Source organism: Schistocerca serialis, chromosome 9 (assembly GCF_023864345.2).
Source record: "Schistocerca serialis cubense isolate TAMUIC-IGC-003099 chromosome 9, iqSchSeri2.2, whole genome shotgun sequence".
Taxonomy (NCBI): domain Eukaryota; kingdom Metazoa; phylum Arthropoda; class Insecta; order Orthoptera; family Acrididae; genus Schistocerca; species Schistocerca serialis.
The window spans coordinates 445,564,524-445,588,762 of record NC_064646.1 but is presented as its reverse complement, the minus strand read 5'-3'; the positions used below and the strand labels follow the sequence as shown (position 1 = coordinate 445,588,762).

At 52.9% G+C, this 24,239-nt stretch overlaps 72 non-coding genes across 72 annotated transcripts; 35 read left to right on the top strand and 37 right to left on the bottom strand.

Annotated features, from left to right (window-relative positions):
• Nucleotides 1-60: 60 nt before the first annotated feature.
• Trnar-acg (transfer RNA arginine (anticodon ACG)) lies at nucleotides 61-133 on the bottom strand. Its single transcript has one exon. It is a non-coding gene; the product is annotated as a tRNA-Arg (tRNA).
• Nucleotides 134-511: 378 nt separating this feature from the next.
• On the top strand, nucleotides 512-603 carry Trnai-uau (transfer RNA isoleucine (anticodon UAU)). Its single transcript is given in 2 exon segments — nucleotides 512-549; nucleotides 568-603. It is a non-coding gene; the product is annotated as a tRNA-Ile (tRNA).
• A 107-nt stretch (nucleotides 604-710) lies between these two features.
• On the top strand, nucleotides 711-782 carry Trnad-guc (transfer RNA aspartic acid (anticodon GUC)). Its single transcript has one exon. It is a non-coding gene; the product is annotated as a tRNA-Asp (tRNA).
• A 245-nt stretch (nucleotides 783-1,027) lies between these two features.
• Trnam-cau (transfer RNA methionine (anticodon CAU)) lies at nucleotides 1,028-1,099 on the bottom strand. The gene has a single exon. It is a non-coding gene; the product is annotated as a tRNA-Met (tRNA).
• A 287-nt stretch (nucleotides 1,100-1,386) lies between these two features.
• Trnar-acg (transfer RNA arginine (anticodon ACG)) lies at nucleotides 1,387-1,459 on the bottom strand. Its single transcript has one exon. It is a non-coding gene; the product is annotated as a tRNA-Arg (tRNA).
• Nucleotides 1,460-2,035: 576 nt separating this feature from the next.
• Nucleotides 2,036-2,107, top strand: Trnad-guc (transfer RNA aspartic acid (anticodon GUC)). Its single transcript has one exon. It is a non-coding gene; the product is annotated as a tRNA-Asp (tRNA).
• A 245-nt stretch (nucleotides 2,108-2,352) lies between these two features.
• Nucleotides 2,353-2,424, bottom strand: Trnam-cau (transfer RNA methionine (anticodon CAU)). Its single transcript has one exon. It is a non-coding gene; the product is annotated as a tRNA-Met (tRNA).
• A 287-nt stretch (nucleotides 2,425-2,711) lies between these two features.
• Trnar-acg (transfer RNA arginine (anticodon ACG)) lies at nucleotides 2,712-2,784 on the bottom strand. The gene has a single exon. It is a non-coding gene; the product is annotated as a tRNA-Arg (tRNA).
• Nucleotides 2,785-3,162: 378 nt separating this feature from the next.
• Nucleotides 3,163-3,254, top strand: Trnai-uau (transfer RNA isoleucine (anticodon UAU)). Its single transcript is given in 2 exon segments — nucleotides 3,163-3,200; nucleotides 3,219-3,254. It is a non-coding gene; the product is annotated as a tRNA-Ile (tRNA).
• Nucleotides 3,255-3,361: 107 nt separating this feature from the next.
• Nucleotides 3,362-3,433, top strand: Trnad-guc (transfer RNA aspartic acid (anticodon GUC)). The gene has a single exon. It is a non-coding gene; the product is annotated as a tRNA-Asp (tRNA).
• Nucleotides 3,434-3,678: 245 nt separating this feature from the next.
• Nucleotides 3,679-3,750, bottom strand: Trnam-cau (transfer RNA methionine (anticodon CAU)). Its single transcript has one exon. It is a non-coding gene; the product is annotated as a tRNA-Met (tRNA).
• Nucleotides 3,751-4,037: 287 nt separating this feature from the next.
• On the bottom strand, nucleotides 4,038-4,110 carry Trnar-acg (transfer RNA arginine (anticodon ACG)). The gene has a single exon. It is a non-coding gene; the product is annotated as a tRNA-Arg (tRNA).
• A 378-nt stretch (nucleotides 4,111-4,488) lies between these two features.
• Trnai-uau (transfer RNA isoleucine (anticodon UAU)) lies at nucleotides 4,489-4,580 on the top strand. The gene is given in 2 exon segments: nucleotides 4,489-4,526; nucleotides 4,545-4,580. It is a non-coding gene; the product is annotated as a tRNA-Ile (tRNA).
• Nucleotides 4,581-4,687: 107 nt separating this feature from the next.
• On the top strand, nucleotides 4,688-4,759 carry Trnad-guc (transfer RNA aspartic acid (anticodon GUC)). Its single transcript has one exon. It is a non-coding gene; the product is annotated as a tRNA-Asp (tRNA).
• A 245-nt stretch (nucleotides 4,760-5,004) lies between these two features.
• Nucleotides 5,005-5,076, bottom strand: Trnam-cau (transfer RNA methionine (anticodon CAU)). The gene has a single exon. It is a non-coding gene; the product is annotated as a tRNA-Met (tRNA).
• A 287-nt stretch (nucleotides 5,077-5,363) lies between these two features.
• On the bottom strand, nucleotides 5,364-5,436 carry Trnar-acg (transfer RNA arginine (anticodon ACG)). The gene has a single exon. It is a non-coding gene; the product is annotated as a tRNA-Arg (tRNA).
• A 378-nt stretch (nucleotides 5,437-5,814) lies between these two features.
• On the top strand, nucleotides 5,815-5,906 carry Trnai-uau (transfer RNA isoleucine (anticodon UAU)). Its single transcript is given in 2 exon segments — nucleotides 5,815-5,852; nucleotides 5,871-5,906. It is a non-coding gene; the product is annotated as a tRNA-Ile (tRNA).
• Nucleotides 5,907-6,013: 107 nt separating this feature from the next.
• Trnad-guc (transfer RNA aspartic acid (anticodon GUC)) lies at nucleotides 6,014-6,085 on the top strand. Its single transcript has one exon. It is a non-coding gene; the product is annotated as a tRNA-Asp (tRNA).
• Nucleotides 6,086-6,330: 245 nt separating this feature from the next.
• Nucleotides 6,331-6,402, bottom strand: Trnam-cau (transfer RNA methionine (anticodon CAU)). The gene has a single exon. It is a non-coding gene; the product is annotated as a tRNA-Met (tRNA).
• A 287-nt stretch (nucleotides 6,403-6,689) lies between these two features.
• On the bottom strand, nucleotides 6,690-6,762 carry Trnar-acg (transfer RNA arginine (anticodon ACG)). The gene has a single exon. It is a non-coding gene; the product is annotated as a tRNA-Arg (tRNA).
• Nucleotides 6,763-7,140: 378 nt separating this feature from the next.
• Nucleotides 7,141-7,232, top strand: Trnai-uau (transfer RNA isoleucine (anticodon UAU)). The gene is given in 2 exon segments: nucleotides 7,141-7,178; nucleotides 7,197-7,232. It is a non-coding gene; the product is annotated as a tRNA-Ile (tRNA).
• Nucleotides 7,233-7,339: 107 nt separating this feature from the next.
• Trnad-guc (transfer RNA aspartic acid (anticodon GUC)) lies at nucleotides 7,340-7,411 on the top strand. The gene has a single exon. It is a non-coding gene; the product is annotated as a tRNA-Asp (tRNA).
• A 245-nt stretch (nucleotides 7,412-7,656) lies between these two features.
• Nucleotides 7,657-7,728, bottom strand: Trnam-cau (transfer RNA methionine (anticodon CAU)). The gene has a single exon. It is a non-coding gene; the product is annotated as a tRNA-Met (tRNA).
• A 287-nt stretch (nucleotides 7,729-8,015) lies between these two features.
• Trnar-acg (transfer RNA arginine (anticodon ACG)) lies at nucleotides 8,016-8,088 on the bottom strand. Its single transcript has one exon. It is a non-coding gene; the product is annotated as a tRNA-Arg (tRNA).
• Nucleotides 8,089-8,466: 378 nt separating this feature from the next.
• Trnai-uau (transfer RNA isoleucine (anticodon UAU)) lies at nucleotides 8,467-8,558 on the top strand. Its single transcript is given in 2 exon segments — nucleotides 8,467-8,504; nucleotides 8,523-8,558. It is a non-coding gene; the product is annotated as a tRNA-Ile (tRNA).
• A 107-nt stretch (nucleotides 8,559-8,665) lies between these two features.
• Trnad-guc (transfer RNA aspartic acid (anticodon GUC)) lies at nucleotides 8,666-8,737 on the top strand. Its single transcript has one exon. It is a non-coding gene; the product is annotated as a tRNA-Asp (tRNA).
• A 245-nt stretch (nucleotides 8,738-8,982) lies between these two features.
• Nucleotides 8,983-9,054, bottom strand: Trnam-cau (transfer RNA methionine (anticodon CAU)). Its single transcript has one exon. It is a non-coding gene; the product is annotated as a tRNA-Met (tRNA).
• Nucleotides 9,055-9,341: 287 nt separating this feature from the next.
• On the bottom strand, nucleotides 9,342-9,414 carry Trnar-acg (transfer RNA arginine (anticodon ACG)). The gene has a single exon. It is a non-coding gene; the product is annotated as a tRNA-Arg (tRNA).
• A 378-nt stretch (nucleotides 9,415-9,792) lies between these two features.
• Trnai-uau (transfer RNA isoleucine (anticodon UAU)) lies at nucleotides 9,793-9,884 on the top strand. Its single transcript is given in 2 exon segments — nucleotides 9,793-9,830; nucleotides 9,849-9,884. It is a non-coding gene; the product is annotated as a tRNA-Ile (tRNA).
• A 107-nt stretch (nucleotides 9,885-9,991) lies between these two features.
• On the top strand, nucleotides 9,992-10,063 carry Trnad-guc (transfer RNA aspartic acid (anticodon GUC)). The gene has a single exon. It is a non-coding gene; the product is annotated as a tRNA-Asp (tRNA).
• Nucleotides 10,064-10,308: 245 nt separating this feature from the next.
• Trnam-cau (transfer RNA methionine (anticodon CAU)) lies at nucleotides 10,309-10,380 on the bottom strand. The gene has a single exon. It is a non-coding gene; the product is annotated as a tRNA-Met (tRNA).
• A 287-nt stretch (nucleotides 10,381-10,667) lies between these two features.
• On the bottom strand, nucleotides 10,668-10,740 carry Trnar-acg (transfer RNA arginine (anticodon ACG)). The gene has a single exon. It is a non-coding gene; the product is annotated as a tRNA-Arg (tRNA).
• Nucleotides 10,741-11,118: 378 nt separating this feature from the next.
• Trnai-uau (transfer RNA isoleucine (anticodon UAU)) lies at nucleotides 11,119-11,210 on the top strand. The gene is given in 2 exon segments: nucleotides 11,119-11,156; nucleotides 11,175-11,210. It is a non-coding gene; the product is annotated as a tRNA-Ile (tRNA).
• A 107-nt stretch (nucleotides 11,211-11,317) lies between these two features.
• Trnad-guc (transfer RNA aspartic acid (anticodon GUC)) lies at nucleotides 11,318-11,389 on the top strand. Its single transcript has one exon. It is a non-coding gene; the product is annotated as a tRNA-Asp (tRNA).
• A 245-nt stretch (nucleotides 11,390-11,634) lies between these two features.
• Trnam-cau (transfer RNA methionine (anticodon CAU)) lies at nucleotides 11,635-11,706 on the bottom strand. The gene has a single exon. It is a non-coding gene; the product is annotated as a tRNA-Met (tRNA).
• A 287-nt stretch (nucleotides 11,707-11,993) lies between these two features.
• Trnar-acg (transfer RNA arginine (anticodon ACG)) lies at nucleotides 11,994-12,066 on the bottom strand. The gene has a single exon. It is a non-coding gene; the product is annotated as a tRNA-Arg (tRNA).
• Nucleotides 12,067-12,444: 378 nt separating this feature from the next.
• Nucleotides 12,445-12,536, top strand: Trnai-uau (transfer RNA isoleucine (anticodon UAU)). The gene is given in 2 exon segments: nucleotides 12,445-12,482; nucleotides 12,501-12,536. It is a non-coding gene; the product is annotated as a tRNA-Ile (tRNA).
• A 107-nt stretch (nucleotides 12,537-12,643) lies between these two features.
• On the top strand, nucleotides 12,644-12,715 carry Trnad-guc (transfer RNA aspartic acid (anticodon GUC)). Its single transcript has one exon. It is a non-coding gene; the product is annotated as a tRNA-Asp (tRNA).
• Nucleotides 12,716-12,960: 245 nt separating this feature from the next.
• On the bottom strand, nucleotides 12,961-13,032 carry Trnam-cau (transfer RNA methionine (anticodon CAU)). The gene has a single exon. It is a non-coding gene; the product is annotated as a tRNA-Met (tRNA).
• Nucleotides 13,033-13,319: 287 nt separating this feature from the next.
• Nucleotides 13,320-13,392, bottom strand: Trnar-acg (transfer RNA arginine (anticodon ACG)). The gene has a single exon. It is a non-coding gene; the product is annotated as a tRNA-Arg (tRNA).
• A 378-nt stretch (nucleotides 13,393-13,770) lies between these two features.
• On the top strand, nucleotides 13,771-13,862 carry Trnai-uau (transfer RNA isoleucine (anticodon UAU)). The gene is given in 2 exon segments: nucleotides 13,771-13,808; nucleotides 13,827-13,862. It is a non-coding gene; the product is annotated as a tRNA-Ile (tRNA).
• Nucleotides 13,863-13,969: 107 nt separating this feature from the next.
• Trnad-guc (transfer RNA aspartic acid (anticodon GUC)) lies at nucleotides 13,970-14,041 on the top strand. The gene has a single exon. It is a non-coding gene; the product is annotated as a tRNA-Asp (tRNA).
• A 245-nt stretch (nucleotides 14,042-14,286) lies between these two features.
• Nucleotides 14,287-14,358, bottom strand: Trnam-cau (transfer RNA methionine (anticodon CAU)). The gene has a single exon. It is a non-coding gene; the product is annotated as a tRNA-Met (tRNA).
• Nucleotides 14,359-14,645: 287 nt separating this feature from the next.
• Trnar-acg (transfer RNA arginine (anticodon ACG)) lies at nucleotides 14,646-14,718 on the bottom strand. Its single transcript has one exon. It is a non-coding gene; the product is annotated as a tRNA-Arg (tRNA).
• Nucleotides 14,719-15,096: 378 nt separating this feature from the next.
• On the top strand, nucleotides 15,097-15,188 carry Trnai-uau (transfer RNA isoleucine (anticodon UAU)). The gene is given in 2 exon segments: nucleotides 15,097-15,134; nucleotides 15,153-15,188. It is a non-coding gene; the product is annotated as a tRNA-Ile (tRNA).
• Nucleotides 15,189-15,295: 107 nt separating this feature from the next.
• Trnad-guc (transfer RNA aspartic acid (anticodon GUC)) lies at nucleotides 15,296-15,367 on the top strand. The gene has a single exon. It is a non-coding gene; the product is annotated as a tRNA-Asp (tRNA).
• A 245-nt stretch (nucleotides 15,368-15,612) lies between these two features.
• On the bottom strand, nucleotides 15,613-15,684 carry Trnam-cau (transfer RNA methionine (anticodon CAU)). Its single transcript has one exon. It is a non-coding gene; the product is annotated as a tRNA-Met (tRNA).
• A 287-nt stretch (nucleotides 15,685-15,971) lies between these two features.
• On the bottom strand, nucleotides 15,972-16,044 carry Trnar-acg (transfer RNA arginine (anticodon ACG)). The gene has a single exon. It is a non-coding gene; the product is annotated as a tRNA-Arg (tRNA).
• A 378-nt stretch (nucleotides 16,045-16,422) lies between these two features.
• Trnai-uau (transfer RNA isoleucine (anticodon UAU)) lies at nucleotides 16,423-16,514 on the top strand. Its single transcript is given in 2 exon segments — nucleotides 16,423-16,460; nucleotides 16,479-16,514. It is a non-coding gene; the product is annotated as a tRNA-Ile (tRNA).
• A 107-nt stretch (nucleotides 16,515-16,621) lies between these two features.
• Nucleotides 16,622-16,693, top strand: Trnad-guc (transfer RNA aspartic acid (anticodon GUC)). The gene has a single exon. It is a non-coding gene; the product is annotated as a tRNA-Asp (tRNA).
• A 245-nt stretch (nucleotides 16,694-16,938) lies between these two features.
• Trnam-cau (transfer RNA methionine (anticodon CAU)) lies at nucleotides 16,939-17,010 on the bottom strand. Its single transcript has one exon. It is a non-coding gene; the product is annotated as a tRNA-Met (tRNA).
• A 287-nt stretch (nucleotides 17,011-17,297) lies between these two features.
• Nucleotides 17,298-17,370, bottom strand: Trnar-acg (transfer RNA arginine (anticodon ACG)). The gene has a single exon. It is a non-coding gene; the product is annotated as a tRNA-Arg (tRNA).
• Nucleotides 17,371-17,748: 378 nt separating this feature from the next.
• On the top strand, nucleotides 17,749-17,840 carry Trnai-uau (transfer RNA isoleucine (anticodon UAU)). The gene is given in 2 exon segments: nucleotides 17,749-17,786; nucleotides 17,805-17,840. It is a non-coding gene; the product is annotated as a tRNA-Ile (tRNA).
• Nucleotides 17,841-17,947: 107 nt separating this feature from the next.
• Nucleotides 17,948-18,019, top strand: Trnad-guc (transfer RNA aspartic acid (anticodon GUC)). The gene has a single exon. It is a non-coding gene; the product is annotated as a tRNA-Asp (tRNA).
• A 245-nt stretch (nucleotides 18,020-18,264) lies between these two features.
• On the bottom strand, nucleotides 18,265-18,336 carry Trnam-cau (transfer RNA methionine (anticodon CAU)). The gene has a single exon. It is a non-coding gene; the product is annotated as a tRNA-Met (tRNA).
• A 287-nt stretch (nucleotides 18,337-18,623) lies between these two features.
• On the bottom strand, nucleotides 18,624-18,696 carry Trnar-acg (transfer RNA arginine (anticodon ACG)). The gene has a single exon. It is a non-coding gene; the product is annotated as a tRNA-Arg (tRNA).
• Nucleotides 18,697-19,074: 378 nt separating this feature from the next.
• Nucleotides 19,075-19,166, top strand: Trnai-uau (transfer RNA isoleucine (anticodon UAU)). The gene is given in 2 exon segments: nucleotides 19,075-19,112; nucleotides 19,131-19,166. It is a non-coding gene; the product is annotated as a tRNA-Ile (tRNA).
• Nucleotides 19,167-19,273: 107 nt separating this feature from the next.
• Trnad-guc (transfer RNA aspartic acid (anticodon GUC)) lies at nucleotides 19,274-19,345 on the top strand. The gene has a single exon. It is a non-coding gene; the product is annotated as a tRNA-Asp (tRNA).
• A 245-nt stretch (nucleotides 19,346-19,590) lies between these two features.
• On the bottom strand, nucleotides 19,591-19,662 carry Trnam-cau (transfer RNA methionine (anticodon CAU)). Its single transcript has one exon. It is a non-coding gene; the product is annotated as a tRNA-Met (tRNA).
• A 287-nt stretch (nucleotides 19,663-19,949) lies between these two features.
• Nucleotides 19,950-20,022, bottom strand: Trnar-acg (transfer RNA arginine (anticodon ACG)). The gene has a single exon. It is a non-coding gene; the product is annotated as a tRNA-Arg (tRNA).
• Nucleotides 20,023-20,400: 378 nt separating this feature from the next.
• On the top strand, nucleotides 20,401-20,492 carry Trnai-uau (transfer RNA isoleucine (anticodon UAU)). The gene is given in 2 exon segments: nucleotides 20,401-20,438; nucleotides 20,457-20,492. It is a non-coding gene; the product is annotated as a tRNA-Ile (tRNA).
• Nucleotides 20,493-20,599: 107 nt separating this feature from the next.
• On the top strand, nucleotides 20,600-20,671 carry Trnad-guc (transfer RNA aspartic acid (anticodon GUC)). Its single transcript has one exon. It is a non-coding gene; the product is annotated as a tRNA-Asp (tRNA).
• A 245-nt stretch (nucleotides 20,672-20,916) lies between these two features.
• Trnam-cau (transfer RNA methionine (anticodon CAU)) lies at nucleotides 20,917-20,988 on the bottom strand. The gene has a single exon. It is a non-coding gene; the product is annotated as a tRNA-Met (tRNA).
• A 287-nt stretch (nucleotides 20,989-21,275) lies between these two features.
• Nucleotides 21,276-21,348, bottom strand: Trnar-acg (transfer RNA arginine (anticodon ACG)). Its single transcript has one exon. It is a non-coding gene; the product is annotated as a tRNA-Arg (tRNA).
• Nucleotides 21,349-21,726: 378 nt separating this feature from the next.
• On the top strand, nucleotides 21,727-21,818 carry Trnai-uau (transfer RNA isoleucine (anticodon UAU)). The gene is given in 2 exon segments: nucleotides 21,727-21,764; nucleotides 21,783-21,818. It is a non-coding gene; the product is annotated as a tRNA-Ile (tRNA).
• Nucleotides 21,819-21,925: 107 nt separating this feature from the next.
• Nucleotides 21,926-21,997, top strand: Trnad-guc (transfer RNA aspartic acid (anticodon GUC)). Its single transcript has one exon. It is a non-coding gene; the product is annotated as a tRNA-Asp (tRNA).
• Nucleotides 21,998-22,242: 245 nt separating this feature from the next.
• Trnam-cau (transfer RNA methionine (anticodon CAU)) lies at nucleotides 22,243-22,314 on the bottom strand. Its single transcript has one exon. It is a non-coding gene; the product is annotated as a tRNA-Met (tRNA).
• Nucleotides 22,315-22,601: 287 nt separating this feature from the next.
• On the bottom strand, nucleotides 22,602-22,674 carry Trnar-acg (transfer RNA arginine (anticodon ACG)). Its single transcript has one exon. It is a non-coding gene; the product is annotated as a tRNA-Arg (tRNA).
• A 378-nt stretch (nucleotides 22,675-23,052) lies between these two features.
• Nucleotides 23,053-23,144, top strand: Trnai-uau (transfer RNA isoleucine (anticodon UAU)). Its single transcript is given in 2 exon segments — nucleotides 23,053-23,090; nucleotides 23,109-23,144. It is a non-coding gene; the product is annotated as a tRNA-Ile (tRNA).
• A 107-nt stretch (nucleotides 23,145-23,251) lies between these two features.
• Nucleotides 23,252-23,323, top strand: Trnad-guc (transfer RNA aspartic acid (anticodon GUC)). The gene has a single exon. It is a non-coding gene; the product is annotated as a tRNA-Asp (tRNA).
• Nucleotides 23,324-23,568: 245 nt separating this feature from the next.
• Trnam-cau (transfer RNA methionine (anticodon CAU)) lies at nucleotides 23,569-23,640 on the bottom strand. Its single transcript has one exon. It is a non-coding gene; the product is annotated as a tRNA-Met (tRNA).
• Nucleotides 23,641-23,927: 287 nt separating this feature from the next.
• Trnar-acg (transfer RNA arginine (anticodon ACG)) lies at nucleotides 23,928-24,000 on the bottom strand. The gene has a single exon. It is a non-coding gene; the product is annotated as a tRNA-Arg (tRNA).
• Nucleotides 24,001-24,239: the final 239 nt, after the last annotated feature.

The window sequence follows — 24,239 nt, the reverse complement described above, 5'->3', positions numbered from 1 at the left end:
CACGATGCGGCGACATACGAAATCCACTGGCCAGCTACGCGTCGGCAACTAACAAAATGCCGACCCTGCCAGGATTCGAACCTGGAATCTTCTGATCCGTAGTCAGACGCGTTATCCGTTGCGCCACAGGGCCAGTGGCAGCATTTCTTTCTACGAGACAAGTGCAATTCGCTAAGAAACGTGTTCTCCATGGCTGAGCAAGCTCCCAAGGAAGGTACCTCTCGTCCAGCTGCGTGGCCGCAGTGCGCCTGCAGAGCTTAGAGCTTGCCACGCATCTGCTCTCGCTGTTCGACAGGTAGCAGAAGGCAAGGCGCGCGTTTTCCCGCGTTTTCTCGACGACCAGAGCCGGTTGATGTGCATGTAAGCGTAGCATATGAAACAAGAATAGCACGAAGCATTGGTAGTCAGGTGCCAAAGTCGCAGTATGGCATCAGGTGGCGATCGTATGTTTCTGTGGCCACCACTGGTTTGCAGCAAAGTGAATACCGCTAACTGAGAGCACTGTGTTGTAGCCCCAGTGGCGCAATTGGTTAGCGCACGGTACTTATAAGGCAGTAGCCGTGAGCAATGACGGGGTTGTGAGTTCGAGCCTCACCTGGGGCATACTTTTAATTCTTAGCAGCTGTCTCTGACAGCAACAGGAGGCTAGGTTTGAGATGTATCAGCTATTTGAGTAACATAATTGTGCATTCGAGACGCTAGCTGCGTCTTCCTCGGTAGTATAGTGGTTAGTATCCACGCCTGTCACGCGGGAGACCGGGGTTCGATTCCCCGCCGGGGAGATGCTATTTTTATCTCACAAACCTGTTCGAGTGTTGCGCGTATGGGGGTCGTAAGAGCATTAACTTTGCGATCGTGGAGTGTAGTTGGTGCGAAATCTTAAAAAATGCTACATCTTAGGAAGTGGTTCTCGCATTCTTCACACTTCAGAATTACGGGGTTTGCTGTTAACGCTGAATCAAAGCACCCCAGCCGACGCTGTGGGCGTAATAATCGAGCTCGACACAGTCCGCAAAAGAAATAATTTTAGCAGAGCGTGGTTTCGATCCACGGACCTCTGGGTTATGGGCCCAGCACGCTTCCACTGCGCCACTCTGCTGGCTGGGGTTGCGCCGGCTCTGCGCCACGTGACGTGGGACACTTGGAAAGTGTTGTCTGCGTCGCTTTCACACGCCTGTATTTAATTGCGTATCATCTCCTACAGCTCTCAGCTTGACTTGTCTCGACTTTGCTCGACTGACGCTACGCTGACGCTTGCAGGCAGCGATATTTACCACGATCGACTCGACATGCAGCTGCGAGATGCACAGGAGCAACAAAGCACTCCACGATGCGGCGACATACGAAATCCACTGGCCAGCTACGCGTCGGCAACTAACAAAATGCCGACCCTGCCAGGATTCGAACCTGGAATCTTCTGATCCGTAGTCAGACGCGTTATCCGTTGCGCCACAGGGCCAGTGGCAGCATTTCTTTCTACGAGACAAGTGCAATTCGCTAAGAAACGTGTTCTCCATGGCTGAGCAAGCTCCCAAGGAAGGTACCTCTCGTCCAGCTGCGTGGCCGCAGTGCGCCTGCAGAGCTTAGAGCTTGCCACGCATCTGCTCTCGCTGTTCGACAGGTAGCAGAAGGCAAGGCGCGCGTTTTCCCGCGTTTTCTCGACGACCAGAGCCGGTTGATGTGCATGTAAGCGTAGCATATGAAACAAGAATAGCACGAAGCATTGGTAGTCAGGTGCCAAAGTCGCAGTATGGCATCAGGTGGCGATCGTATGTTTCTGTGGCCACCACTGGTTTGCAGCAAAGTGAATACCGCTAACTGAGAGCACTGTGTTGTAGCCCCAGTGGCGCAATTGGTTAGCGCACGGTACTTATAAGGCAGTAGCCGTGAGCAATGACGGGGTTTGAGTTCGAGCCTCACCTGGGGCATACTTTTAATTCTTAGCAGCTGTCTCTGACAGCAACAGGAGGCTAGGTTTGAGATGTATCAGCTATTTGAGTAACATAATTGTGCATTCGAGACGCTAGCTGCGTCTTCCTCGGTAGTATAGTGGTTAGTATCCACGCCTGTCACGCGGGAGACCGGGGTTCGATTCCCCGCCGGGGAGATGCTATTTTTATCTCACAAACCTGTTCGAGTGTTGCGCGTATGGGGGTCGTAAGAGCATTAACTTTGCGATCGTGGAGTGTAGTTGGTGCGAAATCTTAAAAAATGCTACATCTTAGGAAGTGGTTCTCGCATTCTTCACACTTCAGAATTACGGGGTTTGCTGTTAACGCTGAATCAAAGCACCCCAGCCGACGCTGTGGGCGTAATAATCGAGCTCGACACAGTCCGCAAAAGAAATAATTTTAGCAGAGCGTGGTTTCGATCCACGGACCTCTGGGTTATGGGCCCAGCACGCTTCCACTGCGCCACTCTGCTGGCTGGGGTTGCGCCGGCTCTGCGCCACGTGACGTGGGACACTTGGAAAGTGTTGTCTGCGTCGCTTTCACACGCCTGTATTTAATTGCGTATCATCTCCTACAGCTCTCAGCTTGACTTGTCTCGACTTTGCTCGACTGACGCTACGCTGACGCTTGCAGGCAGCGATATTTACCACGATCGACTCGACATGCAGCTGCGAGATGCACAGGAGCAACAAAGCACTCCACGATGCGGCGACATACGAAATCCACTGGCCAGCTACGCGTCGGCAACTAACAAAATGCCGACCCTGCCAGGATTCGAACCTGGAATCTTCTGATCCGTAGTCAGACGCGTTATCCGTTGCGCCACAGGGCCAGTGGCAGCATTTCTTTCTACGAGACAAGTGCAATTCGCTAAGAAACGTGTTCTCCATGGCTGAGCAAGCTCCCAAGGAAGGTACCTCTCGTCCAGCTGCGTGGCCGCAGTGCGCCTGCAGAGCTTAGAGCTTGCCACGCATCTGCTCTCGCTGTTCGACAGGTAGCAGAAGGCAAGGCGCGCGTTTTCCCGCGTTTTCTCGACGACCAGAGCCGGTTGATGTGCATGTAAGCGTAGCATATGAAACAAGAATAGCACGAAGCATTGGCAGTCAGGTGCCAAAGTCGCAGTATGGCATCAGGTGGCGATCGTATGTTTCTGTGGCCACCACTGGTTTGCAGCAAAGTGAATACCGCTAACTGAGAGCACTGTGTTGTAGCCCCAGTGGCGCAATTGGTTAGCGCACGGTACTTATAAGGCAGTAGCCGTGAGCAATGCCGGGGTTGTGAGTTCGAGCCTCACCTGGGGCATACTTTTAATTCTTAGCAGCTGTCTCTGACAGCAACAGGAGGCTAGGTTTGAGATGTATCAGCTATTTGAGTAACATAATTGTGCATTCGAGACGCTAGCTGCGTCTTCCTCGGTAGTATAGTGGTTAGTATCCCCGCCTGTCACGCGGGAGACCGGGGTTCGATTCCCCGCCGGGGAGATGCGATTTTTATCTCACAAACCTGTTCGAGTGTTGCGCGTATGGGGGTCGTAAGAGCATTAACTTTGCGATCGTGGAGTGTAGTTGGTGCGAAATCTTAAAAAATGCTACATCTTAGGAAGTGGTTCTCGCATTCTTCACACTTCAGAATTACGGGGTTTGCTGTTAACGCTGAATCAAAGCACCCCAGCCGACGCTGTGGGCGTAATAATCGAGCTCGACACAGTCCGCAAAAGAAATAATTTTAGCAGAGCGTGGTTTCGATCCACGGACCTCTGGGTTATGGGCCCAGCACGCTTCCACTGCGCCACTCTGCTGGCTGGGGTTGCGCCGGCTCTGCGCCACGTGACGTGGGACACTTGGAAAGTGTTGTCTGCGTCGCTTTCACACGCCTGTATTTAATTGCGTATCATCTCCTACAGCTCTCAGCTTGACTTGTCTCGACTTTGCTCGACTGACGCTACGCTGACGCTTGCAGGCAGCGATATTTACCACGATCGACTCGACATGCAGCTGCGAGATGCACAGGAGCAACAAAGCACTCCACGATGCGGCGACATACGAAATCCACTGGCCAGCTACGCGTCGGCAACTAACAAAATGCCGACCCTGCCAGGATTCGAACCTGGAATCTTCTGATCCGTAGTCAGACGCGTTATCCGTTGCGCCACAGGGCCAGTGGCAGCATTTCTTTCTACGAGACAAGTGCAATTCGCTAAGAAACGTGTTCTCCATGGCTGAGCAAGCTCCCAAGGAAGGTACCTCTCGTCCAGCTGCGTGGCCGCAGTGCGCCTGCAGAGCTTAGAGCTTGCCACGCATCTGCTCTCGCTGTTCGACAGGTAGCAGAAGGCAAGGCGCGCGTTTTCCCGCGTTTTCTCGACGACCAGAGCCGGTTGATGTGCATGTAAGCGTAGCATATGAAACAAGAATAGCACGAAGCATTGGTAGTCAGGTGCCAAAGTCGCAGTATGGCATCAGGTGGCGATCGTATGTTTCTGTGGCCACCACTGGTTTGCAGCAAAGTGAATACCGCTAACTGAGAGCACTGTGTTGTAGCCCCAGTGGCGCAATTGGTTAGCGCACGGTACTTATAAGGCAGTAGCCGTGAGCAATGCCGGGGTTGTGAGTTCGAGCCTCACCTGGGGAATACTTTTAATTCTTAGCAGCTGTCTCTGACAGCAACAGGAGGCTAGGTTTGAGATGTATCAGCTATTTGAGTAACATAATTGTGCATTCGAGACGCTAGCTGCGTCTTCCTCGGTAGTATAGTGGTTAGTATCCCCGCCTGTCACGCGGGAGACCTGGGTTCGATTCCCCGCCGGGGAGATGCGATTTTTATCTCACAAACCTGTTCGAGTGTTGCGCGTATGGGGGTCGTAAGAGCATTAACTTTGCGATCGTGGAGTGTAGTTGGTGCGAAATCTTAAAAAATGCTACATCTTAGGAAGTGGTTCTCGCATTCTTCACACTTCAGAATTACGGGGTTTGCTGTTAACGCTGAATCAAAGCACCCCAGCCGACGCTGTGGGCGTAATAATCGAGCTCGACACAGTCCGCAAAAGAAATAATTTTAGCAGAGCGTGGTTTCGATCCACGGACCTCTGGGTTATGGGCCCAGCACGCTTCCACTGCGCCACTCTGCTGGCTGGGGTTGCGCCGGCTCTGCGCCACGTGACGTGGGACACTTGGAAAGTGTTGTCTGCGTCGCTTTCACACGCCTGTATTTAATTGCGTATCATCTCCTACAGCTCTCAGCTTGACTTGTCTCGACTTTGCTCGACTGACGCTACGCTGACGCTTGCAGGCAGCGATATTTACCACGATCGACTCGACATGCAGCTGCGAGATGCACAGGAGCAACAAAGCACTCCACGATGCGGCGACATACGAAATCCACTGGCCAGCTACGCGTCGGCAACTAACAAAATGCCGACCCTGCCAGGATTCGAACCTGGAATCTTCTGATCCGTAGTCAGACGCGTTATCCGTAGCGCCACAGGGCCAGTGGCAGCATTTCTTTCTACGAGACAAGTGCAATTCGCTAAGAAACGTGTTCTCCATGGCTGAGCAAGCTCCCAAGGAAGGTACCTCTCGTCCAGCTGCGTGGCCGCAGTGCGCCTGCAGAGCTTAGAGCTTGCCACGCATCTGCTCTCGCTGTTCGACAGGTAGCAGAAGGCAAGGCGCGCGTTTTCCCGCGTTTTCTCGACGACCAGAGCCGGTTGATGTGCATGTAAGCGTAGCATATGAAACAAGAATAGCACGAAGCATTGGTAGTCAGGTGCCAAAGTCGCAGTATGGCATCAGGTGGCGATCGTATGTTTCTGTGGCCACCACTGGTTTGCAGCAAGGTGAATACCGCTAACTGAGAGCACTGTGTTGTAGCCCCAGTGGCGCAATTGGTTAGCGCACGGTACTTATAAGGCAGTAGCCGTGAGCAATGCCGGGGTTGTGAGTTCGAGCCTCACCTGGGGCATACTTTTAATTCTTAGCAGCTGTCTCTGACAGCAACAGGAGGCTAGGTTTGAGATGTATCAGCTATTTGAGTAACATAATTGTGCATTCGAGACGCTAGCTGCGTCTTCCTCGGTAGTATAGTGGTTAGTATCCCCGCCTGTCACGCGGGAGACCGGGGTTCGATTCCCCGCCGGGGAGATGCGATTTTTATCTCACAAACCTGTTCGAGTGTTGCGCGTATGGGGGTCGTAAGAGCATAAACTTTGCGATCGTGGAGTGTAGTTGGTGCGAAATCTTAAAAAATGCTACATCTTAGGAAGTGGTTCTCGCATTCTTCACACTTCAGAATTACGGGGTTTGCTGTTAACGCTGAATCAAAGCACCCCAGCCGACGCTGTGGGCGTAATAATCGAGCTCGACACAGTCCGCAAAAGAAATAATTTTAGCAGAGCGTGGTTTCGATCCACGGACCTCTGGGTTATGGGCCCAGCACGCTTCCACTGCGCCACTCTGCTGGCTGGGGTTGCGCCGGCTCTGCGCCACGTGACGTGGGACACTTGGAAAGTGTTGTCTGCGTCGCTTTCACACGCCTGTATTTAATTGCGTATCATCTCCTACAGCTCTCAGCTTGACTTGTCTCGACTTTGCTCGACTGACGCTACGCTGACGCTTGCAGGCAGCGATATTTACCACGATCGACTCGACATGCAGCTGCGAGATGCACAGGAGCAACAAAGCACTCCACGATGCGGCGACATACGAAATCCACTGGCCAGCTACGCGTCGGCAACTAACAAAATGCCGACCCTGCCAGGATTCGAACCTGGAATCTTCTGATCCGTAGTCAGACGCGTTATCCGTTGCGCCACAGGGCCAGTGGCAGCATTTCTTTCTACGAGACAAGTGCAATTCGCTAAGAAACGTGTTCTCCATGGCTGAGCAAGCTCCCAAGGAAGGTACCTCTCGTCCAGCTGTGTGGCCGCAGTGCGCCTGCAGAGCTTAGAGCTTGCCACGCATCTGCTCTCGCTGTTCGACAGGTAGCAGAAGGCAAGGCGCGCGTTTTCCCGCGTTTTCTCGACGACCAGAGCCGGTTGATGTGCATGTAAGCGTAGCATATGAAACAAGAATAGCACGAAGCATTGGTAGTCAGGTGCCAAAGTCGCAGTATGGCATCAGGTGGCGATCGTATGTTTCTGTGGCCACCACTGGTTTGCAGCAAGGTGAATACCGCTAACTGAGAGCACTGTGTTGTAGCCCCAGTGGCGCAATTGGTTAGCGCACGGTACTTATAAGGCAGTAGCCGTGAGCAATGCCGGGGTTGTGAGTTCGAGCCTCACCTGGGGCATACTTTTAATTCTTAGCAGCTGTCTCTGACAGCAACAGGAGGCTAGGTTTGAGATGTATCAGCTATTTGAGTAACATAATTGTGCATTCGAGACGCTAGCTGCGTCTTCCTCGGTAGTATAGTGGTTAGTATCCCCGCCTGTCACGCGGGAGACCGGGGTTCGATTCCCCGCCGGGGAGATGCGATTTTTATCTCACAAACCTGTTCGAGTGTTGCGCGTATGGGGGTCGTAAGAGCATAAACTTTGCGATCGTGGAGTGTAGTTGGTGCGAAATCTTAAAAAATGCTACATCTTAGGAAGTGGTTCTCGCATTCTTCACACTTCAGAATTACGGGGTTTGCTGTTAACGCTGAATCAAAGCACCCCAGCCGACGCTGTGGGCGTAATAATCGAGCTCGACACAGTCCGCAAAAGAAATAATTTTAGCAGAGCGTGGTTTCGATCCACGGACCTCTGGGTTATGGGCCCAGCACGCTTCCACTGCGCCACTCTGCTGGCTGGGGTTGCGCCGGCTCTGCGCCACGTGACGTGGGACACTTGGAAAGTGTTGTCTGCGTCGCTTTCACACGCCTGTATTTAATTGCGTATCATCTCCTACAGCTCTCAGCTTGACTTGTCTCGACTTTGCTCGACTGACGCTACGCTGACGCTTGCAGGCAGCGATATTTACCACGATCGACTCGACATGCAGCTGCGAGATGCACAGGAGCAACAAAGCACTCCACGATGCGGCGACATACGAAATCCACTGGCCAGCTACGCGTCGGCAACTAACAAAATGCCGACCCTGCCAGGATTCGAACCTGGAATCTTCTGATCCGTAGTCAGACGCGTTATCCGTTGCGCCACAGGGCCAGTGGCAGCATTTCTTTCTACGAGACAAGTGCAATTCGCTAAGAAACGTGTTCTCCATGGCTGAGCAAGCTCCCAAGGAAGGTACCTCTCGTCCAGCTGCGTGGCCGCAGTGCGCCTGCAGAGCTTAGAGCTTGCCACGCATCTGCTCTCGCTGTTCGACAGGTAGCAGAAGGCAAGGCGCGCGTTTTCCCGCGTTTTCTCGACGACCAGAGCCGGTTGATGTGCATGTAAGCGTAGCATATGAAACAAGAATAGCACGAAGCATTGGTAGTCAGGTGCCAAAGTCGCAGTATGGCATCAGGTGGCGATCGTATGTTTCTGTGGCCACCACTGGTTTGCAGCAAAGTGAATACCGCTAACTGAGAGCACTGTGTTGTAGCCCCAGTGGCGCAATTGGTTAGCGCACGGTACTTATAAGGCAGTAGCCGTGAGCAATGACGGGGTTGTGAGTTCGAGCCTCACCTGGGGCATACTTTTAATTCTTAGCAGCTGTCTCTGACAGCAACAGGAGGCTAGGTTTGAGATGTATCAGCTATTTGAGTAACATAATTGTGCATTCGAGACGCTAGCTGCGTCTTCCTCGGTAGTATAGTGGTTAGTATCCCCGCCTGTCACGCGGGAGACCGGGGTTCGATTCCCCGCCGGGGAGATGCGATTTTTATCTCACAAACCCGTTCGAGTGTTGCGCGTATGGGGGTCGTAAGAGCATTAACTTTGCGATCGTGGAGTGTAGTTGGTGCGAAATCTTAAAAAATGCTACATCTTAGGAAGTGGTTCTCGCATTCTTCACACTTCAGAATTACGGGGTTTGCTGTTAACGCTGAATCAAAGCACCCCAGCCGACGCTGTGGGCGTAATAATCGAGCTCGACACAGTCCGCAAAAGAAATAATTTTAGCAGAGCGTGGTTTCGATCCACGGACCTCTGGGTTATGGGCCCAGCACGCTTCCACTGCGCCACTCTGCTGGCTGGGGTTGCGCCGGCTCTGCGCCACGTGACGTGGGACACTTGGAAAGTGTTGTCTGCGTCGCTTTCACACGCCTGTATTTAATTGCGTATCATCTCCTACAGCTCTCAGCTTGACTTGTCTCGACTTTGCTCGACTGACGCTACGCTGACGCTTGCAGGCAGCGATATTTACCACGATCGACTCGACATGCAGCTGCGAGATGCACAGGAGCAACAAAGCACTCCACGATGCGGCGACATACGAAATCCACTGGCCAGCTACGCGTCGGCAACTAACAAAATGCCGACCCTGCCAGGATTCGAACCTGGAATCTTCTGATCCGTAGTCAGACGCGTTATCCGTTGCGCCACAGGGCCAGTGGCAGCATTTCTTTCTACGAGACAAGTGCAATTCGCTAAGAAACGTGTTCTCCATGGCTGAGCAAGCTCCCAAGGAAGGTACCTCTCGTCCAGCTGCGTGGCCGCAGTGCGCCTGCAGAGCTTAGAGCTTGCCACGCATCTGCTCTCGCTGTTCGACAGGTAGCAGAAGGCAAGGCGCGCGTTTTCCCGCGTTTTCTCGACGACCAGAGCCGGTTGATGTGCATGTAAGCGTAGCATATGAAACAAGAATAGCACGAAGCATTGGTAGTCAGGTGCCAAAGTCGCAGTATGGCATCAGGTGGCGATCGTATGTTTCTGTGGCCACCACTGGTTTGCAGCAAAGTGAATACCGCTAACTGAGAGCACTGTGTTGTAGCCCCAGTGGCGCAATTGGTTAGCGCACGGTACTTATAAGGCAGTAGCCGTGAGCAATGCCGGGGTTGTGAGTTCGAGCCTCACCTGGGGCATACTTTTAATTCTTAGCAGCTGTCTCTGACAGCAACAGGAGGCTAGGTTTGAGATGTATCAGCTATTTGAGTAACATAATTGTGCATTCGAGACGCTAGCTGCGTCTTCCTCGGTAGTATAGTGGTTAGTATCCCCGCCTGTCACGCGGGAGACCGGGGTTCGATTCCCCGCCGGGGAGATGCGATTTTTATCTCACAAACCTGTTCGAGTGTTGCGCGTATGGGGGTCGTAAGAGCATTAACTTTGCGATCGTGGAGTGTAGTTGGTGCGAAATCTTAAAAAATGCTACATCTTAGGAAGTGGTTCTCGCATTCTTCACACTTCAGAATTACGGGGTTTGCTGTTAACGCTGAATCAAAGCACCCCAGCCGACGCTGTGGGCGTAATAATCGAGCTCGACACAGTCCGCAAAAGAAATAATTTTAGCAGAGCGTGGTTTCGATCCACGGACCTCTGGGTTATGGGCCCAGCACGCTTCCACTGCGCCACTCTGCTGGCTGGGGTTGCGCCGGCTCTGCGCCACGTGACGTGGGACACTTGGAAAGTGTTGTCTGCGTCGCTTTCACACGCCTGTATTTAATTGCGTATCATCTCCTACAGCTCTCAGCTTGACTTGTCTCGACTTTGCTCGACTGACGCTACGCTGACGCTTGCAGGCAGCGATATTTACCACGATCGACTCGACATGCAGCTGCGAGATGCACAGGAGCAACAAAGCACTCCACGATGCGGCGACATACGAAATCCACTGGCCAGCTACGCGTCGGCAACTAACAAAATGCCGACCCTGCCAGGATTCGAACCTGGAATCTTCTGATCCGTAGTCAGACGCGTTATCCGTTGCGCCACAGGGCCAGTGGCAGCATTTCTTTCTACGAGACAAGTGCAATTCGCTAAGAAACGTGTTCTCCATGGCTGAGCAAGCTCCCAAGGAAGGTACCTCTCGTCCAGCTGCGTGGCCGCAGTGCGCCTGCAGAGCTTAGAGCTTGCCACGCATCTGCTCTCGCTGTTCGACAGGTAGCAGAAGGCAAGGCGCGCGTTTTCCCGCGTTTTCTCGACGACCAGAGCCGGTTGATGTGCATGTAAGCGTAGCATATGAAACAAGAATAGCACGAAGCATTGGTAGTCAGGTGCCAAAGTCGCAGTATGGCATCAGGTGGCGATCGTATGTTTCTGTGGCCACCACTGGTTTGCAGCAAAGTGAATACCGCTAACTGAGAGCACTGTGTTGTAGCCCCAGTGGCGCAATTGGTTAGCGCACGGTACTTATAAGGCAGTAGCCGTGAGCAATGCCGGGGTTGTGAGTTCGAGCCTCACCTGGGGAATACTTTTAATTCTTAGCAGCTGTCTCTGACAGCAACAGGAGGCTAGGTTTGAGATGTATCAGCTATTTGAGTAACATAATTGTGCATTCGAGACGCTAGCTGCGTCTTCCTCGGTAGTATAGTGGTTAGTATCCCCGCCTGTCACGCGGGAGACCTGGGTTCGATTCCCCGCCGGGGAGATGCGATTTTTATCTCACAAACCTGTTCGAGTGTTGCGCGTATGGGGGTCGTAAGAGCATTAACTTTGCGATCGTGGAGTGTAGTTGGTGCGAAATCTTAAAAAATGCTACATCTTAGGAAGTGGTTCTCGCATTCTTCACACTTCAGAATTACGGGGTTTGCTGTTAACGCTGAATCAAAGCACCCCAGCCGACGCTGTGGGCGTAATAATCGAGCTCGACACAGTCCGCAAAAGAAATAATTTTAGCAGAGCGTGGTTTCGATCCACGGACCTCTGGGTTATGGGCCCAGCACGCTTCCACTGCGCCACTCTGCTGGCTGGGGTTGCGCCGGCTCTGCGCCACGTGACGTGGGACACTTGGAAAGTGTTGTCTGCGTCGCTTTCACACGCCTGTATTTAATTGCGTATCATCTCCTACAGCTCTCAGCTTGACTTGTCTCGACTTTGCTCGACTGACGCTACGCTGACGCTTGCAGGCAGCGATATTTACCACGATCGACTCGACATGCAGCTGCGAGATGCACAGGAGCAACAAAGCACTCCACGATGCGGCGACATACGAAATCCACTGGCCAGCTACGCGTCGGCAACTAACAAAATGCCGACCCTGCCAGGATTCGAACCTGGAATCTTCTGATCCGTAGTCAGACGCGTTATCCGTAGCGCCACAGGGCCAGTGGCAGCATTTCTTTCTACGAGACAAGTGCAATTCGCTAAGAAACGTGTTCTCCATGGCTGAGCAAGCTCCCAAGGAAGGTACCTCTCGTCCAGCTGCGTGGCCGCAGTGCGCCTGCAGAGCTTAGAGCTTGCCACGCATCTGCTCTCGCTGTTCGACAGGTAGCAGAAGGCAAGGCGCGCGTTTTCCCGCGTTTTCTCGACGACCAGAGCCGGTTGATGTGCATGTAAGCGTAGCATATGAAACAAGAATAGCACGAAGCATTGGTAGTCAGGTGCCAAAGTCGCAGTATGGCATCAGGTGGCGATCGTATGTTTCTGTGGCCACCACTGGTTTGCAGCAAGGTGAATACCGCTAACTGAGAGCACTGTGTTGTAGCCCCAGTGGCGCAATTGGTTAGCGCACGGTACTTATAAGGCAGTAGCCGTGAGCAATGCCGGGGTTGTGAGTTCGAGCCTCACCTGGGGCATACTTTTAATTCTTAGCAGCTGTCTCTGACAGCAACAGGAGGCTAGGTTTGAGATGTATCAGCTATTTGAGTAACATAATTGTGCATTCGAGACGCTAGCTGCGTCTTCCTCGGTAGTATAGTGGTTAGTATCCCCGCCTGTCACGCGGGAGACCGGGGTTCGATTCCCCGCCGGGGAGATGCGATTTTTATCTCACAAACCTGTTCGAGTGTTGCGCGTATGGGGGTCGTAAGAGCATAAACTTTGCGATCGTGGAGTGTAGTTGGTGCGAAATCTTAAAAAATGCTACATCTTAGGAAGTGGTTCTCGCATTCTTCACACTTCAGAATTACGGGGTTTGCTGTTAACGCTGAATCAAAGCACCCCAGCCGACGCTGTGGGCGTAATAATCGAGCTCGACACAGTCCGCAAAAGAAATAATTTTAGCAGAGCGTGGTTTCGATCCACGGACCTCTGGGTTATGGGCCCAGCACGCTTCCACTGCGCCACTCTGCTGGCTGGGGTTGCGCCGGCTCTGCGCCACGTGACGTGGGACACTTGGAAAGTGTTGTCTGCGTCGCTTTCACACGCCTGTATTTAATTGCGTATCATCTCCTACAGCTCTCAGCTTGACTTGTCTCGACTTTGCTCGACTGACGCTACGCTGACGCTTGCAGGCAGCGATATTTACCACGATCGACTCGACATGCAGCTGCGAGATGCACAGGAGCAACAAAGCACTCCACGATGCGGCGACATACGAAATCCACTGGCCAGCTACGCGTCGGCAACTAACAAAATGCCGACCCTGCCAGGATTCGAACCTGGAATCTTCTGATCCGTAGTCAGACGCGTTATCCGTTGCGCCACAGGGCCAGTGGCAGCATTTCTTTCTACGAGACAAGTGCAATTCGCTAAGAAACGTGTTCTCCATGGCTGAGCAAGCTCCCAAGGAAGGTACCTCTCGTCCAGCTGCGTGGCCGCAGTGCGCCTGCAGAGCTTAGAGCTTGCCACGCATCTGCTCTCGCTGTTCGACAGGTAGCAGAAGGCAAGGCGCGCGTTTTCCCGCGTTTTCTCGACGACCAGAGCCGGTTGATGTGCATGTAAGCGTAGCATATGAAACAAGAATAGCACGAAGCATTGGTAGTCAGGTGCCAAAGTCGCAGTATGGCATCAGGTGGCGATCGTATGTTTCTGTGGCCACCACTGGTTTGCAGCAAAGTGAATACCGCTAACTGAGAGCACTGTGTTGTAGCCCCAGTGGCGCAATTGGTTAGCGCACGGTACTTATAAGGCAGTAGCCGTGAGCAATGACGGGGTTGTGAGTTCGAGCCTCACCTGGGGCATACTTTTAATTCTTAGCAGCTGTCTCTGACAGCAACAGGAGGCTAGGTTTGAGATGTATCAGCTATTTGAGTAACATAATTGTGCATTCGAGACGCTAGCTGCGTCTTCCTCGGTAGTATAGTGGTTAGTATCCCCGCCTGTCACGCGGGAGACCGGGGTTCGATTCCCCGCCGGGGAGATGCGATTTTTATCTCACAAACCCGTTCGAGTGTTGCGCGTATGGGGGTCGTAAGAGCATTAACTTTGCGATCGTGGAGTGTAGTTGGTGCGAAATCTTAAAAAATGCTACATCTTAGGAAGTGGTTCTCGCATTCTTCACACTTCAGAATTACGGGGTTTGCTGTTAACGCTGAATCAAAGCACCCCAGCCGACGCTGTGGGCGTAATAATCGAGCTCGACACAGTCCGCAAAAGAAATAATTTTAGCAGAGCGTGGTTTCGATCCACGGACCTCTGGGTTATGGGCCCAGCACGCTTCCACTGCGCCACTCTGCTGGCTGGGGTTGCGCCGGCTCTGCGCCACGTGACGTGGGACACTTGGAAAGTGTTGTCTGCGTCGCTTTCACACGCCTGTATTTAATTGCGTATCATCTCCTACAGCTCTCAGCTTGACTTGTCTCGACTTTGCTCGACTGACGCTACGCTGACGCTTGCAGGCAGCGATATTTACCACGATCGACTCGACATGCAGCTGCGAGATGCACAGGAGCAACAAAGCACTCCACGATGCGGCGACATACGAAATCCACTGGCCAGCTACGCGTCGGCAACTAACAAAATGCCGACCCTGCCAGGATTCGAACCTGGAATCTTCTGATCCGTAGTCAGACGCGTTATCCGTTGCGCCACAGGGCCAGTGGCAGCATTTCTTTCTACGAGACAAGTGCAATTCGCTAAGAAACGTGTTCTCCATGGCTGAGCAAGCTCCCAAGGAAGGTACCTCTCGTCCAGCTGCGTGGCCGCAGTGCGCCTGCAGAGCTTAGAGCTTGCCACGCATCTGCTCTCGCTGTTCGACAGGTAGCAGAAGGCAAGGCGCGCGTTTTCCCGCGTTTTCTCGACGACCAGAGCCGGTTGATGTGCATGTAAGCGTAGCATATGAAACAAGAATAGCACGAAGCATTGGTAGTCAGGTGCCAAAGTCGCAGTATGGCATCAGGTGGCGATCGTATGTTTCTGTGGCCACCACTGGTTTGCAGCAAAGTGAATACCGCTAACTGAGAGCACTGTGTTGTAGCCCCAGTGGCGCAATTGGTTAGCGCACGGTACTTATAAGGCAGTAGCCGTGAGCAATGCCGGGGTTGTGAGTTCGAGCCTCACCTGGGGCATACTTTTAATTCTTAGCAGCTGTCTCTGACAGCAACAGGAGGCTAGGTTTGAGATGTATCAGCTATTTGAGTAACATAATTGTGCATTCGAGACGCTAGCTGCGTCTTCCTCGGTAGTATAGTGGTTAGTATCCCCGCCTGTCACGCGGGAGACCGGGGTTCGATTCCCCGCCGGGGAGATGCGATTTTTATCTCACAAACCTGTTCGAGTGTTGCGCGTATGGGGGTCGTAAGAGCATTAACTTTGCGATCGTGGAGTGTAGTTGGTGCGAAATCTTAAAAAATGCTACATCTTAGGAAGTGGTTCTCGCATTCTTCACACTTCAGAATTACGGGGTTTGCTGTTAACGCTGAATCAAAGCACCCCAGCCGACGCTGTGGACGTAATAATCGAGCTCGACACAGTCCGCAAAAGAAATAATTTTAGCAGAGCGTGGTTTCGATCCACGGACCTCTGGGTTATGGGCCCAGCACGCTTCCACTGCGCCACTCTGCTGGCTGGGGTTGCGCCGGCTCTGCGCCACGTGACGTGGGACACTTGGAAAGTGTTGTCTGCGTCGCTTTCACACGCCTGTATTTAATTGCGTATCATCTCCTACAGCTCTCAGCTTGACTTGTCTCGACTTTGCTCGACTGACGCTACGCTGACGCTTGCAGGCAGCGATATTTACCACGATCGACTCGACATGCAGCTGCGAGATGCACAGGAGCAACAAAGCACTCCACGATGCGGCGACATACGAAATCCACTGGCCAGCTACGCGTCGGCAACTAACAAAATGCCGACCCTGCCAGGATTCGAACCTGGAATCTTCTGATCCGTAGTCAGACGCGTTATCCGTTGCGCCACAGGGCCAGTGGCAGCATTTCTTTCTACGAGACAAGTGCAATTCGCTAAGAAACGTGTTCTCCATGGCTGAGCAAGCTCCCAAGGAAGGTACCTCTCGTCCAGCTGCGTGGCCGCAGTGCGCCTGCAGAGCTTAGAGCTTGCCACGCATCTGCTCTCGCTGTTCGACAGGTAGCAGAAGGCAAGGCGCGCGTTTTCCCGCGTTTTCTCGACGACCAGAGCCGGTTGATGTGCATGTAAGCGTAGCATATGAAACAAGAATAGCACGAAGCATTGGTAGTCAGGTGCCAAAGTCGCAGTATGGCATCAGGTGGCGATCGTATGTTTCTGTGGCCACCACTGGTTTGCAGCAAAGTGAATACCGCTAACTGAGAGCACTGTGTTGTAGCCCCAGTGGCGCAATTGGTTAGCGCACGGTACTTATAAGGCAGTAGCCGTGAGCAATGCCGGGGTTGTGAGTTCGAGCCTCACCTGGGGAATACTTTTAATTCTTAGCAGCTGTCTCTGACAGCAACAGGAGGCTAGGTTTGAGATGTATCAGCTATTTGAGTAACATAATTGTGCATTCGAGACGCTAGCTGCGTCTTCCTCGGTAGTATAGTGGTTAGTATCCCCGCCTGTCACGCGGGAGACCTGGGTTCGATTCCCCGCCGGGGAGATGCGATTTTTATCTCACAAACCTGTTCGAGTGTTGCGCGTATGGGGGTCGTAAGAGCATTAACTTTGCGATCGTGGAGTGTAGTTGGTGCGAAATCTTAAAAAATGCTACATCTTAGGAAGTGGTTCTCGCATTCTTCACACTTCAGAATTACGGGGTTTGCTGTTAACGCTGAATCAAAGCACCCCAGCCGACGCTGTGGGCGTAATAATCGAGCTCGACACAGTCCGCAAAAGAAATAATTTTAGCAGAGCGTGGTTTCGATCCACGGACCTCTGGGTTATGGGCCCAGCACGCTTCCACTGCGCCACTCTGCTGGCTGGGGTTGCGCCGGCTCTGCGCCACGTGACGTGGGACACTTGGAAAGTGTTGTCTGCGTCGCTTTCACACGCCTGTATTTAATTGCGTATCATCTCCTACAGCTCTCAGCTTGACTTGTCTCGACTTTGCTCGACTGACGCTACGCTGACGCTTGCAGGCAGCGATATTTACCACGATCGACTCGACATGCAGCTGCGAGATGCACAGGAGCAACAAAGCACTCCACGATGCGGCGACATACGAAATCCACTGGCCAGCTACGCGTCGGCAACTAACAAAATGCCGACCCTGCCAGGATTCGAACCTGGAATCTTCTGATCCGTAGTCAGACGCGTTATCCGTTGCGCCACAGGGCCAGTGGCAGCATTTCTTTCTACGAGACAAGTGCAATTCGCTAAGAAACGTGTTCTCCATGGCTGAGCAAGCTCCCAAGGAAGGTACCTCTCGTCCAGCTGCGTGGCCGCAGTGCGCCTGCAGAGCTTAGAGCTTGCCACGCATCTGCTCTCGCTGTTCGACAGGTAGCAGAAGGCAAGGCGCGCGTTTTCCCGCGTTTTCTCGACGACCAGAGCCGGTTGATGTGCATGTAAGCGTAGCATATGAAACAAGAATAGCACGAAGCATTGGTAGTCAGGTGCCAAAGTCGCAGTATGGCATCAGGTGGCGATCGTATGTTTCTGTGGCCACCACTGGTTTGCAGCAAAGTGAATACCGCTAACTGAGAGCACTGTGTTGTAGCCCCAGTGGCGCAATTGGTTAGCGCACGGTACTTATAAGGCAGTAGCCGTGAGCAATGCCGGGGTTGTGAGTTCGAGCCTCACCTGGGGCATACTTTTAATTCTTAGCAGCTGTCTCTGACAGCAACAGGAGGCTAGGTTTGAGATGTATCAGCTATTTGAGTAACATAATTGTGCATTCGAGACGCTAGCTGCGTCTTCCTCGGTAGTATAGTGGTTAGTATCCCCGCCTGTCACGCGGGAGACCGGGGTTCGATTCCCCGCCGGGGAGATGCGATTTTTATCTCACAAACCTGTTCGAGTGTTGCGCGTATGGGGGTCGTAAGAGCATTAACTTTGCGATCGTGGAGTGTAGTTGGTGCGAAATCTTAAAAAATGCTACATCTTAGGAAGTGGTTCTCGCATTCTTCACACTTCAGAATTACGGGGTTTGCTGTTAACGCTGAATCAAAGCACCCCAGCCGACGCTGTGGACGTAATAATCGAGCTCGACACAGTCCGCAAAAGAAATAATTTTAGCAGAGCGTGGTTTCGATCCACGGACCTCTGGGTTATGGGCCCAGCACGCTTCCACTGCGCCACTCTGCTGGCTGGGGTTGCGCCGGCTCTGCGCCACGTGACGTGGGACACTTGGAAAGTGTTGTCTGCGTCGCTTTCACACGCCTGTATTTAATTGCGTATCATCTCCTACAGCTCTCAGCTTGACTTGTCTCGACTTTGCTCGACTGACGCTACGCTGACGCTTGCAGGCAGCGATATTTACCACGATCGACTCGACATGCAGCTGCGAGATGCACAGGAGCAACAAAGCACTCCACGATGCGGCGACATACGAAATCCACTGGCCAGCTACGCGTCGGCAACTAACAAAATGCCGACCCTGCCAGGATTCGAACCTGGAATCTTCTGATCCGTAGTCAGACGCGTTATCCGTTGCGCCACAGGGCCAGTGGCAGCATTTCTTTCTACGAGACAAGTGCAATTCGCTAAGAAACGTGTTCTCCATGGCTGAGCAAGCTCCCAAGGAAGGTACCTCTCGTCCAGCTGCGTGGCCGCAGTGCGCCTGCAGAGCTTAGAGCTTGCCACGCATCTGCTCTCGCTGTTCGACAGGTAGCAGAAGGCAAGGCGCGCGTTTTCCCGCGTTTTCTCGACGACCAGAGCCGGTTGATGTGCATGTAAGCGTAGCATATGAAACAAGAATAGCACGAAGCATTGGTAGTCAGGTGCCAAAGTCGCAGTATGGCATCAGGTGGCGATCGTATGTTTCTGTGGCCACCACTGGTTTGCAGCAAAGTGAATACCGCTAACTGAGAGCACTGTGTTGTAGCCCCAGTGGCGCAATTGGTTAGCGCACGGTACTTATAAGGCAGTAGCCGTGAGCAATGCCGGGGTTGTGAGTTCGAGCCTCACCTGGGGAATACTTTTAATTCTTAGCAGCTGTCTCTGACAGCAACAGGAGGCTAGGTTTGAGATGTATCAGCTATTTGAGTAACATAATTGTGCATTCGAGACGCTAGCTGCGTCTTCCTCGGTAGTATAGTGGTTAGTATCCCCGCCTGTCACGCGGGAGACCTGGGTTCGATTCCCCGCCGGGGAGATGCGATTTTTATCTCACAAACCTGTTCGAGTGTTGCGCGTATGGGGGTCGTAAGAGCATTAACTTTGCGATCGTGGAGTGTAGTTGGTGCGAAATCTTAAAAAATGCTACATCTTAGGAAGTGGTTCTCGCATTCTTCACACTTCAGAATTACGGGGTTTGCTGTTAACGCTGAATCAAAGCACCCCAGCCGACGCTGTGGGCGTAATAATCGAGCTCGACACAGTCCGCAAAAGAAATAATTTTAGCAGAGCGTGGTTTCGATCCACGGACCTCTGGGTTATGGGCCCAGCACGCTTCCACTGCGCCACTCTGCTGGCTGGGGTTGCGCCGGCTCTGCGCCACGTGACGTGGGACACTTGGAAAGTGTTGTCTGCGTCGCTTTCACACGCCTGTATTTAATTGCGTATCATCTCCTACAGCTCTCAGCTTGACTTGTCTCGACTTTGCTCGACTGACGCTACGCTGACGCTTGCAGGCAGCGATATTTACCACGATCGACTCGACATGCAGCTGCGAGATGCACAGGAGCAACAAAGCACTCCACGATGCGGCGACATACGAAATCCACTGGCCAGCTACGCGTCGGCAACTAACAAAATGCCGACCCTGCCAGGATTCGAACCTGGAATCTTCTGATCCGTAGTCAGACGCGTTATCCGTTGCGCCACAGGGCCAGTGGCAGCATTTCTTTCTACGAGACAAGTGCAATTCGCTAAGAAACGTGTTCTCCATGGCTGAGCAAGCTCCCAAGGAAGGTACCTCTCGTCCAGCTGCGTGGCCGCAGTGCGCCTGCAGAGCTTAGAGCTTGCCACGCATCTGCTCTCGCTGTTCGACAGGTAGCAGAAGGCAAGGCGCGCGTTTTCCCGCGTTTTCTCGACGACCAGAGCCGGTTGATGTGCATGTAAGCGTAGCATATGAAACAAGAATAGCACGAAGCATTGGTAGTCAGGTGCCAAAGTCGCAGTATGGCATCAGGTGGCGATCGTATGTTTCTGTGGCCACCACTGGTTTGCAGCAAGGTGAATACCGCTAACTGAGAGCACTGTGTTGTAGCCCCAGTGGCGCAATTGGTTAGCGCACGGTACTTATAAGGCAGTAGCCGTGAGCAATGCCGGGGTTGTGAGTTCGAGCCTCACCTGGGGCATACTTTTAATTCTTAGCAGCTGTCTCTGACAGCAACAGGAGGCTAGGTTTGAGATGTATCAGCTATTTGAGTAACATAATTGTGCATTCGAGACGCTAGCTGCGTCTTCCTCGGTAGTATAGTGGTTAGTATCCCCGCCTGTCACGCGGGAGACCGGGGTTCGATTCCCCGCCGGGGAGATGCGATTTTTATCTCACAAACCTGTTCGAGTGTTGCGCGTATGGGGGTCGTAAGAGCATTAACTTTGCGATCGTGGAGTGTAGTTGGTGCGAAATCTTAAAAAATGCTACATCTTAGGAAGTGGTTCTCGCATTCTTCACACTTCAGAATTACGGGGTTTGCTGTTAACGCTGAATCAAAGCACCCCAGCCGACGCTGTGGGCGTAATAATCGAGCTCGACACAGTCCGCAAAAGAAATAATTTTAGCAGAGCGTGGTTTCGATCCACGGACCTCTGGGTTATGGGCCCAGCACGCTTCCACTGCGCCACTCTGCTGGCTGGGGTTGCGCCGGCTCTGCGCCACGTGACGTGGGACACTTGGAAAGTGTTGTCTGCGTCGCTTTCACACGCCTGTATTTAATTGCGTATCATCTCCTACAGCTCTCAGCTTGACTTGTCTCGACTTTGCTCGACTGACGCTACGCTGACGCTTGCAGGCAGCGATATTTACCACGATCGACTCGACATGCAGCTGCGAGATGCACAGGAGCAACAAAGCACTCCACGATGCGGCGACATACGAAATCCACTGGCCAGCTACGCGTCGGCAACTAACAAAATGCCGACCCTGCCAGGATTCGAACCTGGAATCTTCTGATCCGTAGTCAGACGCGTTATCCGTTGCGCCACAGGGCCAGTGGCAGCATTTCTTTCTACGAGACAAGTGCAATTCGCTAAGAAACGTGTTCTCCATGACTGAGCAAGCTCCCAAGGAAGGTACCTCTCGTCCAGCTGCGTGGCCGCAGTGCGCCTGCAGAGCTTAGAGCTTGCCACGCATCTGCTCTCGCTGTTCGACAGGTAGCAGAAGGCAAGGCGCGCGTTTTCCCGCGTTTTCTCGACGACCAGAGCCGGTTGATGTGCATGTAAGCGTAGCATATGAAACAAGAATAGCACGAAGCATTGGTAGTCAGGTGCCAAAGTCGCAGTATGGCATCAGGTGGCGATCGTATGTTTCTGTGGCCACCACTGGTTTGCAGCAAAGTGAATACCGCTAACTGAGAGCACTGTGTTGTAGCCCCAGTGGCGCAATTGGTTAGCGCACGGTACTTATAAGGCAGTAGCCGTGAGCAATGACGGGGTTGTGAGTTCGAGCCTCACCTGGGGCATACTTTTAATTCTTAGCAGCTGTCTCTGACAGCAACAGGAGGCTAGGTTTGAGATGTATCAGCTATTTGAGTAACATAATTGTGCATTCGAGACGCTAGCTGCGTCTTCCTCGGTAGTATAGTGGTTAGTATCCCCGCCTGTCACGCGGGAGACCGGGGTTCGATTCCCCGCCGGGGAGATGCGATTTTTATCTCACAAACCTGTTCGAGTGTTGCGCGTATGGGGGTCGTAAGAGCATTAACTTTGCGATCGTGGAGTGTAGTTGGTGCGAAATCTTAAAAAATGCTACATCTTAGGAAGTGGTTCTCGCATTCTTCACACTTCAGAATTACGGGGTTTGCTGTTAACGCTGAATCAAAGCACCCCAGCCGACGCTGTGGGCGTAATAATCGAGCTCGACACAGTCCGCAAAAGAAATAATTTTAGCAGAGCGTGGTTTCGATCCACGGACCTCTGGGTTATGGGCCCAGCACGCTTCCACTGCGCCACTCTGCTGGCTGGGGTTGCGCCGGCTCTGCGCCACGTGACGTGGGACACTTGGAAAGTGTTGTCTGCGTCGCTTTCACACGCCTGTATTTAATTGCGTATCATCTCCTACAGCTCTCAGCTTGACTTGTCTCGACTTTGCTCGACTGACGCTACGCTGACGCTTGCAGGCAGCGATATTTACCACGATCGACTCGACATGCAGCTGCGAGATGCACAGGAGCAACAAAGCACTCCACGATGCGGCGACATACGAAATCCACTGGCCAGCTACGCGTCGGCAACTAACAAAATGCCGACCCTGCCAGGATTCGAACCTGGAATCTTCTGATCCGTAGTCAGACGCGTTATCCGTTGCGCCACAGGGCCAGTGGCAGCATTTCTTTCTACGAGACAAGTGCAATTCGCTAAGAAACGTGTTCTCCATGGCTGAGCAAGCTCCCAAGGAAGGTACCTCTCGTCCAGCTGCGTGGCCGCAGTGCGCCTGCAGAGCTTAGAGCTTGCCACGCATCTGCTCTCGCTGTTCGACAGGTAGCAGAAGGCAAGGCGCGCGTTTTCCCGCGTTTTCTCGACGACCAGAGCCGGTTGATGTGCATGTAAGCGTAGCATATGAAACAAGAATAGCACGAAGCATTGGTAGTCAGGTGCCAAAGTCGCAGTATGGCATCAGGTGGCGATCGTATGTTTCTGTGGCCACCACTGGTTTGCAGCAAGGTGAATACCGCTAACTGAGAGCACTGTGTTGTAGCCCCAGTGGCGCAATTGGTTAGCGCACGGTACTTATAAGGCAGTAGCCGTGAGCAATGCCGGGGTTGTGAGTTCGAGCCTCACCTGGGGCATACTTTTAATTCTTAGCAGCTGTCTCTGACAGCAACAGGAGGCTAGGTTTGAGATGTATCAGCTATTTGAGTAACATAATTGTGCATTCGAGACGCTAGCTGCGTCTTCCTCGGTAGTATAGTGGTTAGTATCCCCGCCTGTCACGCGGGAGACCGGGGTTCGATTCCCCGCCGGGGAGATGCGATTTTTATCTCACAAACCTGTTCGAGTGTTGCGCGTATGGGGGTCGTAAGAGCATTAACTTTGCGATCGTGGAGTGTAGTTGGTGCGAAATCTTAAAAAATGCTACATCTTAGGAAGTGGTTCTCGCATTCTTCACACTTCAGAATTACGGGGTTTGCTGTTAACGCTGAATCAAAGCACCCCAGCCGACGCTGTGGGCGTAATAATCGAGCTCGACACAGTCCGCAAAAGAAATAATTTTAGCAGAGCGTGGTTTCGATCCACGGACCTCTGGGTTATGGGCCCAGCACGCTTCCACTGCGCCACTCTGCTGGCTGGGGTTGCGCCGGCTCTGCGCCACGTGACGTGGGACACTTGGAAAGTGTTGTCTGCGTCGCTTTCACACGCCTGTATTTAATTGCGTATCATCTCCTACAGCTCTCAGCTTGACTTGTCTCGACTTTGCTCGACTGACGCTACGCTGACGCTTGCAGGCAGCGATATTTACCACGATCGACTCGACATGCAGCTGCGAGATGCACAGGAGCAACAAAGCACTCCACGATGCGGCGACATACGAAATCCACTGGCCAGCTACGCGTCGGCAACTAACAAAATGCCGACCCTGCCAGGATTCGAACCTGGAATCTTCTGATCCGTAGTCAGACGCGTTATCCGTTGCGCCACAGGGCCAGTGGCAGCATTTCTTTCTACGAGACAAGTGCAATTCGCTAAGAAACGTGTTCTCCATGGCTGAGCAAGCTCCCAAGGAAGGTACCTCTCGTCCAGCTGCGTGGCCGCAGTGCGCCTGCAGAGCTTAGAGCTTGCCACGCATCTGCTCTCGCTGTTCGACAGGTAGCAGAAGGCAAGGCGCGCGTTTTCCCGCGTTTTCTCGACGACCAGAGCCGGTTGATGTGCATGTAAGCGTAGCA